Consider the following 14,343-nt stretch of genomic DNA (forward strand, 5'->3'; position numbering starts at 1 on the left):
GAGTAACAGAAAGTTAGTACTTAAATAACAGTTAGTTAGTAACCAGGGAAGAACAATATGGTATAAATATAGCTTGTTTAAGTATCTTCGAACGAGGGAAAATTTGAAGAGCATTTTGCAACAGAACTCTCTCCCTATCTCGTCAATCTCTCTTTTCCCTATTCTTCTCTCTCAAAATCTATCTTCTTCTCTCTCAAAATCTATCTTCTTCCTATCTTATTAAGGCGAGACCGTAACCATTGGCCCCAGAACTACAGAAGATCCACTACAATCTGATTGATTGCAACAATTATCGAGTAATTATGGTGGAGAGTAGCAAGTTAAGAGTGGAGGAGAAATAGGGCAAAATGTTGGAAGAGAAAATGCAACAGATGCACGAGTTGTTCTTGCAGTGGAAAGTAATAAATCAGAGACATTTTAACTGGATAATAATAATAATAATAATAATAATAATAACTTCCCTCCACAATCTCCACTTCATGTACTAATATGTGCATGATTTAAACATGGTTCATCAAATAACTTATTTATGGGATGTTTGAATTCTTTGAATAGCATTTGATTCATAGATTTTAATTATATTTTATTTTTAGAATCATTTTGAGTGTCAAAAATTCAACTTTAAAATTTAATTTAATTTCTTAAAAATAGTACAAATATAAATAAGAGGGCAACCCTCTTGTTTACTACACTAAAAAAACAAAAATTAATGTTAAAACTAACCTTTTTCAAAATATTCATCAACCAATCTCTTTTTTCGAGTGATCTTTAAAAGGAATAAGATCAAAATGATGAGAGTAATATAAAAAATAAAATAAATTGAATAATAAATTTTTTTAGATATGTAAATTCACCTTATTTATCAATTGAATTTAAATTACAATAAAGAATTGATTCCACATAGTTTGTTATAAATTAGTTCTGTCTATCAACTCAATGTGAAGTTTATAAGAATATCCATTTAAAAAAAATAACTTTGAAGTTATTTTTTTTCTTTTCAATAAACAATAGAGAATAACACCATCCTTTAAAATTTTGAAAATTTTACTACCAATCACTATAAGTTGTGTTTTACTTATATTTATTTTCTAAGGTCTTAAAATCTTGTTACAGTCACTAGAATGAGATGACTCCCAAGTCGTTGCAAAGACAAAGTACTGTAAAACTTCTAGCAATGTAGTGGCAGGGAGTAAAATTCCTCAATAACATTATATATATATATATATATATATATATATATATATATATATATATATTCCTTGTAAGATCTAGTAACACTTTAGAACAATTTTTTTTTGAAATAGTAAACTAACACAATTAAAAAAAAAATAGGGATCTAGTATACTTTCACGTGTCGCAAATGGCATTTGAGACTTCTATTTCGCAAATAGCATGCGTGACATGCGAGTCACGGATGCCATATTTTAATTCATTTGAATTTTAACCTTAGAGACCCTTTCTTCCTCATTCTCTCTTTTTTTCCTCCTTTATATATCTCTTTCCTCATAGCTACCACCCCTTCCCTCTCACCACCGCTTGGATTGCTTTCTCTCCATCGTTAAAAACACCCACAACAATACTACATCATTAATCTCTCTCTTTACTCGCGGTGCCTCCTTATTTTTCTGGCCAAAATAACCACCATCGATTACCCTCACCACCCATATTTTATATTTAGAGGTATTTTGAACACTTCCCTTCAATTAATTTAATGTAATTTATGTTTAATTAGTGTTAATTTGATTTTATTGAATATTAGGGTTTTGAATTAGGAATGAGGTTAATTATATGTAATTTAAGTTGCTAATTAGATATAATTAAATGTGGTATATACGGTCAAAAAGATTATAATAAAAAAACTTGTGAAATTAGACAACACATATTATTTTTTATATTTGTTTCAAATTATGTAAACTTCAGTTATTGTTTTTAATCTAACTATACAGATGTTCAATTATTTTGCAAATGCTAATACTCTTTTTATACAGCATCTTAAGAGAGAGATGGTTTAGACTAGAGGAGTTTTGACTTTAAGAAATGACATCAGGTAGAGCCATTTTATTGCTAATGCAAGTTTTGATAATAGGTCGATTTTATATATGCAAGATCAAAATCATTATAATGATATTTAGATAGGAGAGGTTAGGTAAATATTTTAATTAAGAGTTGTAAATTATTATAATTTTAATGATTTTTATTGTTTGAAACCTACGTTGCTTCATTTTAAGGGCAGAGATCCGGTAACACCTCGATAACATGCTTTGATGTAGTTGCATGAGTGTGTTCGGTCGTATGTTATCAAGGTTGATTTTTATGAGACGAGTTTACTATGTCTCATACATCTTAACCACATATTAATTGCAGAATTAGTTGATTGATGGGCAACTAGACACACACCTTTCATCTACGTGTTGGTAAGATGACACCCAAACTCCAGGATGTGGCCTTATTGACTAATCTTTTAATAGATGGAACCCCCGTGACAGGTTGTGGAGGGTATATTAATAGAGATACTTTATGTCATCGTCTATTAGGACAAATGCCTTCATTCAATGCTTATAAGGCACAATTGCATCAAGTTGGCATGGTTGAACGTTAATTTTAAGACCCTCCTAACATATGTAATAGCAAACCAATTGATTATGTATGCTTGGGCATACATATTACATATGTTTGGAGGTCTTATTTTCATGAGTACTGCTAGTAATGTAATCTCGTTGTACTTTCAGATACTACTTGATAATTTTTAAGCCATTCATAATTATAGCTGAGAGGAAGCCATACTTGCATATCTATACCGACAACTATTTAAAGCATGTTTTTTTTTTTTTAAAGACAAATTATCGGGTGTCAACTATTTTTTTTAGGTATATGTATTTTAAATTATTTGATTATTAGAATTAATGGTATTTTAAATACTAACTTATAATTTTTAATATTGATTAATATAGCTCTGGTTATGAAAACATATTTATATTGGGCATCTAGAGAGGTAGGGTAATAACATGTTTGACACTGTTACTTAAAGGTGCTCTATTGGTTCTAAGAAATAATAAAATACAATTGATTATAATCAGCATGTTATTTATATCAATTGAATGTGAAAAAGATACTAAATTTATGGCTTGTACTATTAGATGGTGTGGGGCTAGTGATTAGTACTTAAAAGTGCATTTTTATCAAGGTTTTATATCATCATTTTGCATTTAAAGTATCAATAACTCCTTAATTAAAGCATAATTTATAATAACATATCTAATAACATAAGATACCTTTAATTTATGGTAAATATTCATCTTAAATGCAGGTCTATCACATAAATAAAAGGATTGATTGATGAGTTTAAGTACATAAATTGAAAGGACAAAGAGAGGGCCAAACTTAGAAAAGAGATGTTGGTTCAGTCCAAATTGGAACACTATTTGGTAATTAGGTCATATCTGGAGTTGTAGATTTCAGATTTAGGTCTGCTTTATATGGATTGAAAGATAAGACACAAGCCTAAAACTTTCATATGGAGTCCAAGATTTAAAAAAGCCGTTTTCAAGTCTAAATTATAGCAACAACGGAGAAGTCTGAATCTGTGCTACAGCCCAAACACTGTTCAATGTTCAGCCCATATCTCGAGTTCTAGAAGTCCAAATGATCTCAATTATTTTTTCTTGGAAAGATGAGATAATTTTATAGAACTTTTATGACTATATGTGGTTTAAATTCAGACGTTATCAATGACGTTTTGTTCAGACAAGAAGATAAAGATTGTCACCAAGTCAAGATGTGGTCACTCACTCAACAATTAGTTATCAAATCAATAGTTCCAAATTTTGGCCTATAAAAGGAGGCATTTGCCATGCATTTAGGCATCTTAGTTATTCAGATCAAGATCATGTTCTTTATTTCTTTCTTTTTATTTTTGTAATATTTAAGTTTTATTTCATGTTATATTTTTCTTAATCTCTTGTTTATGCTTTTCATTTTCTTTACTATATTTATGTTCTTATGTTGTTTATTTATGTTTATCTTCTTCATTATATTTAGTTAAGTTTATTATGTGAAGGTGAAAAGGTTTCACTAATGGTGTTAGAATAGGTATAATATAAACTCTTAGAATAGGTATAATATAAACTCAACATGGACTTCAATGTTTATATCTAAAAAAGTGTTATTAACATGTCTTATCTTTTTATCCTAATTCTTAATACCTTACTTGTTAAATGGTTAATATAGATTTGTGTTGTATAACATTTGGCACAACAAATACTTGACACTTTCATAGCCAACTGTATGGTATAACCTACTCATGTGCCATGAAAGGAACTTAATTTGTTGTTAACATAAGTTAACATCATGAATTCCTAACAATATTTAAAAATTTGGTATTACTTAAATAAGATAATTAATATGATCATGTTGAAAATTTATAATAAACTATTAAGGATAAATCATCCGATTGGAACCTCTTTTGTGTATGGTTTCCAGTTGATTAATAAAAAGAGTTTATACTATATTTATTTCTAATACTATTAATAGATCCTTTAACCTTGACAATTATGTTATCCTTGTTTAATCTTCACATTAATCTTACATCTCAAAGTCCTCATCACCTCATCATCATCATCATCATCATCATTATTTATAATTTATATAGTTAATCTCCATGTGGTTCAACCCCGGTCTTACCGGGTTATTTATTACTTTGACACTCCTACACTTGGGAGAAGACATCAATCTTTTAGTTGTATCAGCTAGACATTTCATAGTAAATACCACTTATGTCCATGATTTTTATTGGGATGAGTTGGATACACAGCTGCTACATCAAATATGTATTACACATATGTTTAAAATTTTTGTTATTTAAACTTTCGTTATTTAGTTTCGATTTATTATATGAAATTAAGTCTTTTATATGTTTCTATAGGTTATATGGATGTTATATACAAAGGACTTGACACTTTTAACCTTACCTATATGCCGTGAGGGATCTGGCATTTTGTTAGCACACGTCTCGTTACACTGCTTTAACATTATTGAGATGTATTGTTTAGATCGGGTAATATAATAGTTTGAACTATCCCAGCATATACCAAATTATGTTAATACTAGAAATTAGTTGTACAGTATTAATCGTCAAGGTAAGCACAAAGAGAATTAGTTGGTAATTTGTACATCTTACCTAGATCTTTGGGATGTTAGGATATATCGTTTTTTTAAGGAGTGACATTTGACAATGATATAAATATGTACATGAGATGGTATATGTGTATTACATGACGTTTCATTACACCCACAGTCACATTTCCTGAGACATTCATATAATTTGATGCACTATGCCCCCCGATATCTAAGATATAATTGATTAGTATGCAATATTGTTTTACATTCAATATTGATTAAATATCAAATTAATTTTATTATGGATGATGACTATAAATTAATTTTAATGTATGTATAAAGATTAATTACTTGGTACAAGAAGCTCAGAAAGCAACAACGATTATTTGTGAAGGTGTCGATGAGATGTGATGTTTTTTGGCCAACACTTTTCTTAATTTAAATTGTGGTTAACTTCAATAGGCTGGGGAAGCGTCTTGAAGTTGCATTAGCGGCAAATAAGATTGTGTGCTATAAAAATGTTAAGGATGTTGGTCCATCCACAAGTGTTACAAGCCAGTCCACGAGCGATTCAAGTCCATTCATGAGTTGAGATGATATTGGTTCTCCTTACACCTACATTGATATTACAAATTCGTTGTCGAGTTGGTGTGATGTTTTAAACCCATACACAAATGCTCCAGGTCCGTCCCCGAGTGCTCCACGCACTTCTACGAGCTAGAGTGATTATTAGATATAGTTACATGTTATTATATGTTATGAAAATTATAAATAGATGTATAGTTAGTTTAATTTTAATAAAATATTATGTCATGTTAAGGAGTCACAAATCTTATCTACGACATATGAGTCGCAATTGACATTTGTGATATGCGTGTCGTAGATCCCAATTGCGACTCTCTTAACTATGCTAAATTCTTAAATAATTTTTCACTTGTGTCATTTTAATAAAAAATAAAAAAACTTTTTTTAACTGTGTTAAGTTACCAAAACACTCTAATAAATAATCTTTTTGAGAGCTAATTTGCTTGCTTGAAAAGACAGGAAATTTCCATCCTTTTTAAGTTTAGTAACCATTGAGTTATCTTACCTACTAAAAAGACAAGGAAACATACACACTTAATAACAAAACCCAAATGATAGTTTTGATAGTGAGATTTGCTTTCTTCATTAATTTTCTAATCTCAAATCTTGAAATCTGTATTCAAAAAAAGTTCTTAATCTATATTAATACCCAACTTTATAATACATAATTTTTTATGAAATTCTTTTTTTTTTTCTAGTTGAAATTTCAGCCCAAAACTCCAACCCATAACCATTGTTAACCTGACTTGTCCAATCTTGTATGCTATGTTTTTTTTATGTATTTTTCAAGTTTTAAGGAGCCACACACATAAATTTTGCAAGCATAGTTTGTCTATTCACACAACCTTTTCTATATATAACATGTATCATTTTATATGCTAATAGCGCACATTACACAACAACTATGACATGACACATCAACCAACAAGCAATTATCACTAGCCAATGGTGTTTTTCTATACAAAAAACATGGATGACACTTCCAAAACACCCAATTTCTCTTCTAATAATATGATATCCTTCTCCATTAAGAAATCTAAGGCATATATATGTATAAAAAAACTCAGCCACTAGGTTTATAAGCCAGAGTGATTCTAGCCATACAAGGCATTCATAGCTATAAAAAGCTACCCTCAACACGTTGGAATCTAGACCAAACTAGGCTAGGTTATATGATTCTTAGGACAACACATGCAAATACACACTTTCTAATCTTTATTTTGTTTCTCTTCCAATACATATTTTTTTCCTTTTCATACTTTTATTTACTTAAGCATCAAAGAGTTCCATGTTCCTTAAATGATTTAATTTTTGTAAATCAATTGTACATCCATTAGTCAAGTCTATCAACTAATAATCAACTCAGTCACACCATCAATCAACCTAATCATATAAAGCCCAATTTTTATATGAAGTTTTTCTTGACTTCAACAAAACTTAATTCAAGGATGCTTCCAGACTTGAGCATATAAAACACAATAAACAATAACATAGTTATTAACTTGACATAACCTAGCTTAACTTAGCGAGTTGATACAGTAAACCAACGATCTAAAACCTAACCCAAATTGAGTTTCAATTTGAATAAAAAAAGACATTGACCTAATATAATCTAGTTGACCTGACTGGTTGACTTATGACCCGATTAACCTAACCAAACCTAATCTAAAGCCATCCAGGTAAACAACAAATAACTTCTTTTAAAAAAAATAACTTCATAACAAATAATTGACTAGGGTTAACTGAACGATCTAATGATATTGATATTTACATCCTCCTCACACTACATTTGTATTAAGAATAAAACTTAGGAGCTTTTTAAAGATAATTATAATCATATGTGAGGACATACATATAATACCAATTACAGGCCACTGCATTTGTATTAAGAATGAAACTTATGAGCTTTTTGAAGATAATTATAATCATATGTGAGGATATACATATAATACCAATTATAGGCTACGATAAATAGCTAAGATTTAAACTTATAATCTAACTGAGTGTTATAAGACAAGTTATTTTTTGTTAATTATAAATGGTTTATCTTATATATAGTTAAGGGTAAAATATGGCTAATAGTGTTAAGAATATCATGAAAAAAGGATTAAGACAATACGTAACACCCCATCTCTTTATAATTTAAATTCTTCTTTTAAGATAATCATATACATGATAAATGAGATCATTTCCTTTTATATATATACAAATAGAGTATCCCCCGTACGAAGGATGTCCCAATTGACATATTAAACATACGTTTTACTTTATGCAAAAACACAAGGCATGCTAAAAGTTTTCCATTTAAATTACGGATTTATATATTTTAATAAAATTTTGGCAAAATCTCTCCTATATAAGGCTCTATCTAAAATCTTGTCTCGCAATTTATACCTATATAAAAACATAATTGCAATTGATTTGCATTTAGCCATACAACCAATGCTTGTAGGTAGGCTTAGACTTTCCACCAACATAACAACTCATCAATTACAATCATTCACCACTTTGATATACTAATAGAGTTTATTTTATTTTATGAAATAAATACAACTTACAAGCGTATGCATGTGAAACGAAACCAAAAGGATTAATAACCCATCATGTTACTTGTTTACAATTTTAAAATAAATGATTTACATACACATTAGTTTAGATACATATTATAAGATAATAAGTTACATGCATAACTACAATAATCCACTTCATATGATTTACTTTTCTTTTACTTCTCTTCACTACACTATGTCAATTTGGACCAATTCCACATTACATAATTATTTTCCTACCATCACAACTAGCTTAATTCCTACAACTGTTAGTTTCCATTGTTACGGCCAAACTTAGAAACATATATTTATACCAGACATTCATATATGTGATCGACTTTTATATATATAATTTGATTAGTCTTTGTCCAAATAGCCCAATTTTATATATCTATAGTTATTGTCCATCCAAATAGTTGACTTTGATATATAAAATGTAATCTTTGTCCAAACAACCGACTTTTAACATTTAATAAATAGTTTTCGTCCAAACGACTGACTTTAACATCCTATAAATAGTCTTATCAAATTCTTTTCTTTTTTTTTTGTAATCCTATCCAAACACATTTCACAAGTATATATAATCCGAACAAAGGTATATTTTTTTAATTAAATAGGTTAGGCATCTGCCTGACATTCCAGTTGCACATACTACGTTGACTATAAGTCCAACCTTGAATGCCCCTCCTGATTTCAAGGAAAACATCCCAATAAGTACCCTGAAATATTTTAAGTCATTGTTCAAAATTAATCAAATATACCACTATTTTTTTCTTCAAATCATTTATTGAAGGATGAAATAGAAAGAAAATAAAAAAAAACAAAACAACAACTTAAGTCAACTCATGTTAACATGTTAAACTCATGGCCTGGGGTATAAGACCATGATGATTTTATAAATAGCAAATAAAAAAATTTTCAAGGCTTTATTTCCAACATATCTGATGTTGAAAGTTGAAATAGAAAAATAAAAAAACAAAAAAAATTCATGAGACTGGAATAACTCCATATAAAACAAATTGAAAAAGTTATGGACCTTAACTCCCAAACAACTTAATATTAAAGGATAAAATTGAAATAGAAAACTAAATTAAAAAAACAAGAAAATTGAGTTGTTGGAGAGTGAACTTAAAGATAAAATTTTCAAGAAAAAAAGAACAAAAAAAATTCACCAAGCCAACTCATGTCAACCTACCAAACCCTCGTCTTGGATCATAAAATTAGGATAACCCCATAGAAAACAAATCATGAAAAATCACAAAGCACAATAAAAAAAATATTCAATAAAAAAAGGATACAAAAAAATAAACAAAGTCAATATGAGTCAAACTATCAAACATGCAACCTAAGTCATGAAATAAAAAAAAATAACATTATAGAAATCAAATCAAAGGAATTTATAAAGCCTGAGTCAACTCGGCTTACCTTATTAAACCCACGACATAAGTAATAAGATTATGAAAAATTTATAGAAAGCAAATGAAAAAAAAATTATGAAGTCCATATTATTTATAGAAAGCAAATCGAAAAAAATTATGAAGCCCTTTGTTCTAACCATTTAATGTTGATGGTTCAAATTGAGGGGAAAAAAATAAATTCATGACACTAGTATATAACTCAATATAAATAAAGTTGAAAAAAATTATGGAACATAATTCTCAAAACAATATAATATTGAAAGATGAATTTGAAAAAAAATATATATAAAAATGAGGTTGTTTTATTAGTGAAATTAAAAAAAAAAATAAACAAAAAAGCAAAAAGAAAAAGAAAAAGAAGTAAAAACTATTCAATGAATAATAAATACTATATGAGTATAGCTACACTAATGTAGCCATACCATTTATTGCTTTGTTAATTAACATGTAAATGTTTTCAATTTTTTTTAAAAATCAAATTAAATCATTAGAGGGGAATAGATTGGCACAACCTCACCACTTTTTTTCTTACTCTTAAATATTGTATTTTTATTAATTTCTTAGAATCCCAATTAAGTAACCTTATACATACTGTGGCCCCCCCAGCTCCACATTATGTTAATTGATACATGCAGGTACTCCTGATACTTAATTTCCACGAATACCCAACCCAACCTAAATCACACGCACACGTGTGTGTCTATATATATTCTTTCATTTTTCTAATTATAATGAAGCGCTTTGAAAATTCAAACGTAATATAACGATTGATGTAATGGACAGCACGAAAAGATGAGATGAATTGAAGAAAGCTTGTTAGGAAACATTTAGACAGGTGGGGAAAAGATGAAATGACAACTTTAAATTCACACCACGCAAATATTACTTAAAAAAAAAAACTCCCAGTGATGCTTTATCCTTCTTTGTTTGAATTAAGATCTTCAGGTTGAAAATTCCACCATTGATAGGATATAGCATGGTTTTTAGATCTGGCTTGGTTGTCGGCCTGGTTCAAGTTTTGGATTTTTAGTTTTGATCGAGTCATTGAGTTTTAACAGGGTCGATCAGGTTAATTTTTTTTTAAATCAAAACCGAGTCATACCGGGTTTTTTTTCTCTATTTTTTTTTCAACGTGGCCTGGTTCCAGCCCCGGGTTCCGAGTCGACCTGCTATGCCGGACCAGATTTCAAAATTATGGTATATAGCTTTAGAATGAGTGTCCGGAGACCTTTTTTTAAATTTATTTTTATAATTTTAAAAATATATATTTGATTAAAATTATTGTAAGATAAATTATTATATATAAAATAAATAAAAATATGTTTAGCAAAAACTATTTAACTAATTAAATAATTTTTTTTTGGTTAAACAAAAATTAAAAATTATTACAATACCGCACAGTCTATTAAACCCAATTTTTTTAGAGAGATAGATGCCACTCATATTTCAAGTAACAATTGAAAGTTAAAAAAAAAAAAAAAAAACATTTGAATCTTAACCTTGCACAATTCAGAGCAATCTTGTGCTAACTACTTTTATTAGAAAAAAGAATATATAAGACTTGTAAAATTTAAACATGCTTACTTTAATACTATACTAAGAAGTCACTTAATCCAAAAGTTTAATTTATTAAATGAATATTAAAAAAAATTATTGTATATTAATTATTAAAAATGTCTATTGGTCCATTGAATTTGATTTTAAATGAGAAAATGTTGTTATGGAGTCAAGATCTAGGGTTAGCAACTTAGCATTTTGCGTGTCATGTTTTTTTTCAATGGTATTTTGTACAGGTGATCGAGACTAGCAGTGATCTTCTATTTCGAGGTATATTGTGCGCGACTTGTTTTGCAAGAAGGACTTCCTAGACAAATACATGATAGTTAGTTGTATATTAGAGAGCCCGCACTAGACAAATTTGATGTCAAATGCTAAAGTCATATTAATTAATTAGTTTGATGGTTAAAACATTGAATATTTTACAAGTTCAATTATAAATTCCTGATCAAAAAAATTTTATGATGCTTTTAAACTAAAATATTTTCTTGATCTTTTTTTAATGCTTTTAAAACTTGATGAAAAATCTCATCGTGTTAATTAATTAATGAGAAAATAAAATAAAATTAGAAGTAAGTAGTTGGGATGAGATTTTTAATTATTAAATATTTACTTTTGACATTGAAAACAAAAAAGAGATAAAGCTTTTGGGTCATAAGGTCCTGATTAAAAGTTTACGATATTAGTTAAATATTGGAAAATTTACCCAGTAACCAAGTCGGTTATTTTAAAAATAAAATTTTATGGATTTAAATTATTGTGTATAATAATTGTAATGGAAGAGGTAATGAGGCCTCGAAGAGTAATAACTTGAAAATATTAAAAAGAAATGAATAAATTGTAATGGGAGTTGTTAATTCCTTTAATCTCCTTTGTTCGGCCATGTCTTCAGTTTTTGGCACTGTCACTTCTAGTTTTTTTTTTTTTTTTTGGAATATGCACTTATATTTAATGAGCTTGGTGAGTTATCTTCTTATCTTTTGGTCTTTCTATTTGCCTTAGTTGTTCTTTCAATCTCAAGATCGAATACTAGTGCATCTGTACAGGAAGATCTTGGCATATATTAGTTAGCTTGTATAGAAAATTAAGAAGAAATCTATTTCCGCAACGCGCTAATTTTTGGTTGTTGTTGAAACCACCAAAATCAATTTTGACTTTTTCTCTTTATAAGGAATTGATTTTTGTAGCATGGTTATGAAAGCCAGGTCAAACCTAAGGGATATTATTATAATTCTTTTTACAATAAACTGAAATAAAGATTGGGAATTAATAAGAAAACTAAAGAAAATTAAAATTATGAAAATAAAATGTAAAAGATAATTCAGTGTATATATGCTCGATTCAAAGAGATTGTCCGTTCAACAAATTAGATTGATAATTGAAGTAAAATAAGTATTCTTTTAATTCATGCAAATACTAAAATTCCTTTAAGCAATGAAGATAAAAAAAAATATTAAATTAATTATAAAAATCTCCTAATTAATTCCTTAATGTCAATTGAATTAAATATTGAAAAGCAATTTTTATATTTGGTGACTAAAGCTTTAAGAGTGAAAAATGATCAAGTATGAAGCTTAACGATTTTTACTTGTCTTATTCTTTTAACCTGAAAAGTTAAATCAACCAAATTCATTTATTTTGCTTCCTTCCTTATCCAAATCAACAACTTATAAATTGAAAAATTCTAAAAAAGAAAAGCATGCTTACTGCAAAAATCATTTAAAAAGCTTGAATGAAAACAATAGCTTACGTATCAAATTCAAGTAAGTACTTGAATGTCCATAAATAAAATTAGAAATATCTCTTCTTACAATCTAAAACAGTAATGGAACAAAATTCTTTGAACCAAAAGCTAAAGTTTAGTTGATGGTTACTTGAAAATTTAAAAAACAAAGAGGAAAAGAACGCTACTCTCTCTGAACCCTCGTGTTTTCTATCATGAATTGCTTCCTTTATTCTCTCCCTCAGCTGTTGTCTTTCATTAGGATCCTTTTGTTAATTAGGATTCCTTAATGTCACTTAATTCCTTTCTTTTTTATTTGTTCATTAAGATTGGTTAGATCCCCTAGAATTTGTGTTGAAAATTGATTCAATTGTTGTCACAACTCTACTGCAACTTAGACTTGTTTTTTACTTAGTTTCTTACATTACCTAATTATCTAAACTTTATTATTTCATTCATGGCATGTTAGAGACTTGATCTACACTTATTTTTTTTTTTTATCCTATGACTCGCTATTTCTATGTTAGACTCTCAACCTTAGTGGGATTTTCGACACCTATCAAAAAAGAAAAAACATTCGCATCAATGGCAAATATTTTACAAAGTCTTTAATCTTTTTTTATTGTTCTAAAATAATATCTAATATGCTTATTTATGCTTAAAACATAGCAGAAAAAACATATCATAAGAGGAATTAAAATGTATTGATTTCAACAACACCAAGAAATAACACCTTTAGAGGTTGAAAGCCACTTCATCCACAACTATAGTGTTGTGGCTCCCTACACACACTAGCGAGCATTTGACACGCACCAAAATTTCATCACTCTTTTTGTTCAAATAAGTCCATGAATTGGTAAGTTTTGAATTTGTGCTGAAAGTTTTTATTATTTTAAATTAATGAAACCTTTTTTTTTTTTTGTTAAACTGAGCATCAGTGAAGCACCATATATTTTTTGACTCGAAAATCCCATGTAAAACCAACCAAAGCTAATCATCAGGTTCAATCCCAAATCAACTCAATATAAAAAGAATGAAATTGGAAGAAAAAAAAAGTTGAGTAAAAAAACAAACACTATAGGATTATGATAATATAAAAAAAGGTTAGGTAAGGCCTAATTGAGTCCCACAACACTTGGTTGGGTTGTGACCCAACCGAGTCTAGCACACTCAATTGGGTTGTTGCCCAATCGAGCTTTAGTCTCTCTCTTGAATAGGAGAGAGAAAAAGGTGATGAGACCATTCATTTATTTCTCTCTTTCCTCTTCTATTTCCCTTTTTTTCTCTCTCTACTTTGACTCGGTTTAACCGAGGCTTGTTCACTATTCATGAATAGTGTTTACTATGCAAAGTTCATTCATACTCTGCAAAGCTCACCTCGTTCAAAATGAGTCTT

The sequence above is a fragment of the Populus alba genome, chromosome 3, assembly GCF_005239225.2.
Source record: "Populus alba chromosome 3, ASM523922v2, whole genome shotgun sequence".
Classification (NCBI taxonomy): Eukaryota; Viridiplantae; Streptophyta; class Magnoliopsida; order Malpighiales; family Salicaceae; genus Populus; species Populus alba.